This window comes from Lampetra planeri, unplaced genomic scaffold (genome assembly GCF_965212315.1).
Source record: "Lampetra planeri unplaced genomic scaffold, kcLamPlan1.2.h2 scaffold_925, whole genome shotgun sequence".
NCBI classification, from domain to species: Eukaryota; Metazoa; Chordata; class Hyperoartia; order Petromyzontiformes; family Petromyzontidae; genus Lampetra; species Lampetra planeri.
This window is the reverse complement of record NW_027615747.1, coordinates 25,513-32,769: the sequence shown is the minus strand read 5'-3', so window position 1 is coordinate 32,769 and position 7,257 is coordinate 25,513. Positions and strand designations below refer to the sequence as shown.

The following is a 7,257-nucleotide window of genomic DNA, read 5'->3' as shown; positions in this document are numbered from 1 at the left end:
CTCATTACCCACAGTTATAATCATTAGTACTGATAACATTCTAATATGACATGAGACTTTTCCATTCTACATCACTTCTTGCTGGTGTTTGATTATAGTTGCTGAAGATTTTGATGGAGGAGATTAACACATTAAATTAAAAAAGCATTTGATGTATTGTTTGGGGGGAAATAAACCCAATCGATGAATCTTGCTGTATTTCGGTACATGTGACAATAAAGCCATTCCAAATTCCAACAACCCAAGCATGTGTGTGTGTGTGTGAGAGAGACCATGTCATGCAATGTGTTTCAGTCAGTCGTGGCCTGTTGCTTTTGAGACTCAGAGCTCCTTTTGCCCGCCATTGTGGTGGTATGGGTCCAACGGGTACGATGGCAAAGTGAAGGGGTTGCATGGTACAGAGAAATACACGTATTTATATTAGATTAGCAAGAAATCCTGAGTAGGTGACAGAAGTGTCTCCCATGTAACATCACGGATTCATGGACAAGGCAGAGTGGTGACTGTTACTTTGGTAGCACATATACTAAAATTGGAAAGATACAGAAAAGATTATCACGACCCTGTGGAAGGATGACACAGAAATCGTCATTTTTCCCACAGTGGCATCGAGGAGTGAACTTGATGTTCTTCCCGTAGGTGTGCTGGTTCTCTCGTTTCCTCTCACAGTCCAAACACTTGCATGTTATGTGAATAGGCGACTCTAAAATTGCCAATAGGTGTGTATGTGAGTGTGATTGTCTCTGCATGCTTGTGCTGCAAGGGAGCCCAGTCCTGGGTAGACCTCACTCAATAATGATAATAATAATAGTAATACTCATAATACCATATACTTATATAGCACTTTTAAAGCTTAATCACAAAGTGCAATTCAGAAAAAACAACAACACCAAATGCAATCCAAGGATAAAACAGACAAAAACAACGCTACAAAATACAATACAATGAAATGAAAGCCCATGTAGCCTCATGTGGTGTGTAATGTGTATAATAAAAAGAACTAAAAACCATGTAGGAAAGCCCAGCTACATGCAGCCATGGTCATTTCAGAACATGGTTTCTAGCAATGTTTTCAACCATAAATGGAAATGGGAGATGCCCCGTATGCTCAGCAAATTCTCTTAGGGTTTTTTTAATCTGGCTGAGTCACGAGATCTTCCTGCCTCTGGTTCATGTTGCATTTATCTCCCTGCCTCTTTGAACCTGCCAGCCAGAGTCACAGAGCCTCATTAATCATTGATGATGGGCTTCCACCCCTCTCAGGCAGTGCCCAGGCTGCCCCGGCCTCAGCAGAGGGCTGCCAGGATGAAGCCCATCTTGTGCCCCAGCTTTGGCACCGAGCTCCAGTTCTGCCTGGCATGGGTGCCCCCGCTGTCCAAGCCAGGGTTGTTAACTGTGCATTGCTCTGCTGACTGTGCTCCTGTGTGTGTCTGTACCGGTAGAAGGCAACATCTCAGGAGGTTTCTTGTGAAACAAGCGCTGTGGGCTATGTGGTCAACAAGTCCTTGATCGTCAGACATACAAAGGGGATTTAATCATCCAACTGTCCCCCGGCAGCTGCCGTGAAAGAACGACAACAACAACAAGCCCTTCTGCTCTGTAGATCGTCTTCTTCACCTTCTTCACATGTTCATTGAACTGCACTGACGGTGAGTGTATCATGAATTTGGTGACAGGCTGCCAGCTGCTGCCGACACCTCCTTTTGCTGCGGGTCTTCTCTGTAGAACAGTTCAGGAAGTACTCACGTCACAAACTCACTCACAAACTCGTTGTTTTGGATGGTTTCCTTTCCAACTTCCAACGTCTAAACAGTGTATATTTACAAATACAGACAGGTGCTAAAGGGATCTCATAAACACACAGAACTGACTTAAATCATAAAGAGTTCAATTCATAGTATATATGTTTATACTATCTCCTGACACAAGACAAGGAAGTATTGGTAAAACTCAATTACAAGAACTCCAAATTCCAACACTACACTAAAAGTCCAGATGAATGAAGACACTGAACCGTCAGAGACAAGAGTCCACTGATTGTCGGACGAGGTTTGCTGATTAAACCCACGTTTGCTGAACATAAACCAAATCTCATCATCTAGAGATGAAACATGAATTACAAGTGAGCTGCCTGGAGTGTTCCAGAGAGTTTCGCAATCCTCCTTTACTTCCTGCTTTCTGCTGAGTGGTACGTTGGTTGTAGGATCACTGACGACTTCACCTGACAACCTGCTGGTGAACAGCTCAGCAAAATTCACAAGAGAACTAATGACCTCACGGGAGGATTCATCCTCACCTGCAGCCCACAGACACCACTGGAATGACCTGGAATCACCTGGAATCACCTGGAACCAATGCTTCTTTCTTTACAGTCTTACTGAGTTACTGTAATTGTGAATGATCTCACCTCAGATCCAAAAGCGAAGCTCTGAATGTTACTGAAGGGGGGTGTAAATAGAGGGCGTCAGTTTGATTTGAAATGTGGTGGATTTATATGTATAAGACTTATTATGTCCTATTGTAACACCTTGTATTATATATACACACATTATTTGTAATGATGAGTAAACAGTTATTGTTTGTACATATGTACTTCATTTCCTGATGATACTCTCACTCCATAACTATGTTATCTCCCTTATTCCACATGTCAAACTACTGTATCGGAACCTGCCAGAACACACTGCCACAAACATACACGCATTGCCTCTCTAACACAAACAAACACACACTTGTACTTATCTCCTTAGTATTAGTATGATGTCTACAGGTCAAGCTTTGTTCTGTCTTTGTTATTTTTGTATTTGTATATTACCCTCCATTTGTCCCTAGAGTTTAGAGTTAGAGTTTCATCATCAATGTATCATCATTTGGTAGGTACGAAATGAATCTTGAGGAAAAGTGGTGGTTGAATGTACCCACCAACCCCCCAAAATCAATGCCTGTGGTACAGAGGTATGAGAAGGTGCTTCATGTATTGAAAGAGAAAGAACCCAGTGTAGGAAATGATGCGGTAACAGTGAGCTAGAGGGGCTGCGAGCCATGGATGAGGCTTTCTCAGGCCTGTGTGATCTGACCAATCAGAGCAGAACGGAGCACTTCTGACAGAGTGTGAATGGAGATGGACAGTAGCAGGAAGAAGAAAATTAAACTGTTATTTAAGCAATACAACATGTCCACTGTTTCCGACAGAAACCTCCAATAAATCTGAAAAGGAGCAATCCTGTGAGACACACTTTCCCTTTCCAGTGAAACGTGTGTGGTGACTGATAAATACCGTCATAGGTGCCACTCTCAAGCAGTAGACCGCTTTCCTCCAGGTCACGAAACTCCCCCACACTGATGAAGTTGTAGTCAACTCCAGGAACCTCCCCTTCTCTGGGCTGTCGAGTGGTACCTGCCGACAATGACACAGTTTGAGAGGGAGAGAACACTGAAACAAGTAGGATGTGATGTTCACTGGGGTGTGTGTGTGTGTGTGTGTGTGTGTGTGTGTGTGTGTGTGTGGACATGACACTGAATCTAACATAGCTGCAGGGATTTAAAGGCCTCAGGGGAGAATCTACATCTTGAACAGTCGACAGAGCCGCGACCACTGGAGATGAATTCATTATTCATACGTGAAACAAGGAACAGGATTGTGAACGCAGCAGCGCAGCTGTCAAAATGTGGAGGCAGAGTGATAATTAAAGGTTTGCAATTGCATCCTTTGACTTTTGTGAGCAGCAACAGCTATTCTATTCCTAAGGATGCAATTAAATATTAACAGAATGAACCAGAAAAGCACTCAGCGAACGCAGACGTCCAGACGCAGACGTAAGCAGCTTATATCCAACATTCTGTTCCAACATATATTTTATACACAATCTATCGTGGTCTGTTGTTGGCAAAGCAAACTGGTGACTGACCGTCATGATTTGGTGCTGTGGAGGACAAAAAGGCCGACATCAATTTACCCAAGATGACGGTAGAAACATTGTGTTGGTGTTTCATTATCCTCATGAAACTTGACAGGTTAATAGATATGGACAATCTATGTCCAATGCAACTAACCGCCAGTGAATCGGAATCAAATGTTAATTTTAGAAAGTTTTTTTTATTTAGTAAATTGGATTTGCCACATTAACTTTCCAGATTTGTCCTATCGACCATTTTGATTCAATTCAGGTGAAATTTTGTGACATGATTAGTTGAGCCCATTCCCAATGTTTTCTGTGTGGCGACCAATATACTAAATTTCACCCAAAAAGAATCACCGTCAGAATATGGACATACTGCAAACATTTCACAATGATACATTCAGATCTGTTTCAGTTATTTTGCTAACAGCCAAACAAACAAACAAACAAACAAGCAAACAGAAAGACAGATAAATGTCAGCTAAAACATGAACTCCTTGGTGAGTGTAGTAAGAGAAACTGAGGAACAAAAGTTACATTTGGTGTGCATCAGAAAAAAAGAATTCAGCCAAACTCTACATTGACTTGTCATTGTGTTCAGTACATATACAGCGAACCCTGGTTGCCCTAGCAACACAATAAACGATAACGATGGTGAATTTAGCATTCAGCAGAATGAAACGCAACTCTTTTCTTTGGCTTTTGACCCTCTCGAGTGTGTTTATTTTACGTGTAGAAGTGTGGTCAATGCATTTTTACTTATTTGATCTTATTTTTTGTACTTTTATCTTCGGCTGTTATTTGTTTAGTGTGTTTTTATCCCATTCAGGACTTTGGAAACCTCGGAGTGGATTGGCTCGGACAACCCTCATGCTGCAATGATTAGCTGTTTGCTGAGTCAACGTCACAATGACTTTCAGAAAAGTGTCACGGAGGTTCATCAACAACATATTTGACTTCTTGGCAAGGCAACTTTACATGTTTCAGCAAAAGGCCGATCAATGTGCTTTACAACAGAAAAGTGCATTAAAAGCAACACTAATTAAAGGACATGGAAGCATTAAAGCATTAAAAAGAGAATTAAACCAATTAAAAGTTAGAATTATTAAAATTACACACTAAAAACACTGTGTCAAAGTGTTCCGTTCTAACTCTGGGGACAGACACAGACCCGTGCCAGAGGACTTGAGAGGCCTGGATGGCTCATAGCAAGAGGGAGATCAGTCATATGTTTTGGCCCTGAACCGTTTACATCTTTACATCTTTATCCACTAACAGACATATCTTTAGGTCCATAAGGTTCTTGTTTCTATGAGAAAACAGAAAAAGCACCATCATGCCAGTGACAGTCTAACAAAGCCGGAGATTTGATTGAGTCACCTCTCCGACCTACTAAATAAATCAGCTACCGGTCAGCTGACAGCGACAAACCACAGATACGGACCGAACATCAGGCCGAGCCCCCAGTGTCAGTCATCTCACCGCACTCGGCCTCTGTCAATGACGTGGGGATAAAACAGAGTCTGTCTGTCTTTGATCTAGAACTATACCGGCAGTTGGATGACGGGACCAAGTGAGTGTGTGTTTTCTTGCTGGCCGATGCTCTGATGGATGTGTTACCACAGCGGCAGGGGCAGAAATTTGGTGAGTGGGTTGGTGAGTCGGTGGACCACAGGGATTTGTATATCTGATCATTCATTTAGTTTGTGTTTGGGGAACGTCAACATGACCTATATATTCTTGTAGGTAGATAGATGATCTCCCAAGAGGAATTCACAATTGTAGCCCAGGTTTTTCTGTTTAATTTGATGTACAACATCACTGTAATCTTTTGCATTATTTCTCACCATTTGTTCCTCTTAAGTATGAAAGTCCCCCCATAGGGGGACACCCTGGGTTATTGGGTTAAATCACATTTCTCAATCAGCTGATCATTCATGTGAGGATTCATGCAGAGGAGTGGTGTAATGTTCCAGATTTGAATGACCACAATTGTCATGAATCATCATGCAAAGAATGATGATTCATCGTCGTTGGAATGTTCCACAGCACCATTCAGAGGGGCAGCGCCACAAAATGTTTGTAATGATGCTTCAGATAGCTTCCAGCATGCAAGAATATTTCTTTCATCAAACTTCGTTCCAGTCTCTGGGGTTTGAGGAAAATCTCCAGTTGAGGCAGAAGGCCAGTGTCTTTTCAACCTATCTGCATGCAGCATAAAAATCAGGGCTTCCCCTTTAATCTTCATTTTTAAATATTGATGTCACCAAAATCACTATTTTTTTCTCTGACACGCTGCCTCTTAACTTCCAGCAACGTCACGGTATAAAATAATCATGTTCCATAACTGCTGTCACGTTTAGCCTTGGTGATGCTCCCAGAAAAAAAGATGGTCATGCAAATGATTTTATGCTCCATGATGTGCCGACTCTGCTTACCGTCATCTTAGTTCTTATCAGTTTTTTTCTTTTTTTTCCCCTCAGGCACGAGGGATTTTAACTTTAATAGAATCTGTCCCCATTCATTCTTCATTTTCTTCTAAGTCAGCATCCATCATGTTGGCAGTGTGAGCTGTCACGTCTGAGGGCAGCTTAGTGTTTTTCGCAGCAGAGACGATATTTCATCCCGTCCCAGTGAGCAATCAGAGGAAGGTCCTTTTAGCTGCTAAAAGGAGGAAATATGAACTATGATCGTGATTTAACTGCTCTCGTTTTACCATCGGTTTGAATTCTCCTCCTGCTGATGTTGCTGCAACACGATATAAGATATGTGTATAAAGTAGGAACATGGGGAAGAGAGAGCATGGTGGATTTCGATGACACTAGGGATCGGGGAAAAATATCGATGATTTGAAATACCGCAATTTTGCATGGCGATATTGTATCAGTACAAACAATAAATATAGAGTCTTCTTTTTATTTACAGATTTTTGCACGCATCACCACAACTTAGCAGTTTGGTGTAGGGACATTTATTACTGTCATGTTTGAGCACATTTTATGTACTGTCAGAGCAGCAGTTTTTGGGGGAAATACTCTGCTGTTTAAAAGTGGTAAAAATTTAATATTTCGATATGTAACATCGTAAAACTGAGCAGAATATGGTGATAATGTTGTATCATGACTTCAGTGAAATCAGGATGTCTGTGGCGATCCTCACCCGTAGATGTCACCGGACATTGATTAGGTGCTGATGACATCACTGCAAATGTCTGGTGTATAGATTAGATATGCTTTCATTTTTTGTGACTGCACTTAAAAATATGCAGGAGTTTCACGCGTCAGTGGGCGAGCGTCGTCGATCCATCGTTGATGCCCTCATCTCCGTACACACCAACCAGGACTGGAGAGTTTTTCCT

The 7,257-nt window shown here is 41.8% G+C and overlaps 1 pseudogene; it reads left to right on the top strand.

The window, feature by feature from the left end:
• The first annotated feature begins 504 nt into the window (after window positions 1-504).
• LOC144742234 (U6 spliceosomal RNA) lies at window positions 505-596 on the top strand (annotated as a pseudogene).
• The last annotated feature ends 6,661 nt before the right edge of the window (window positions 597-7,257 follow it).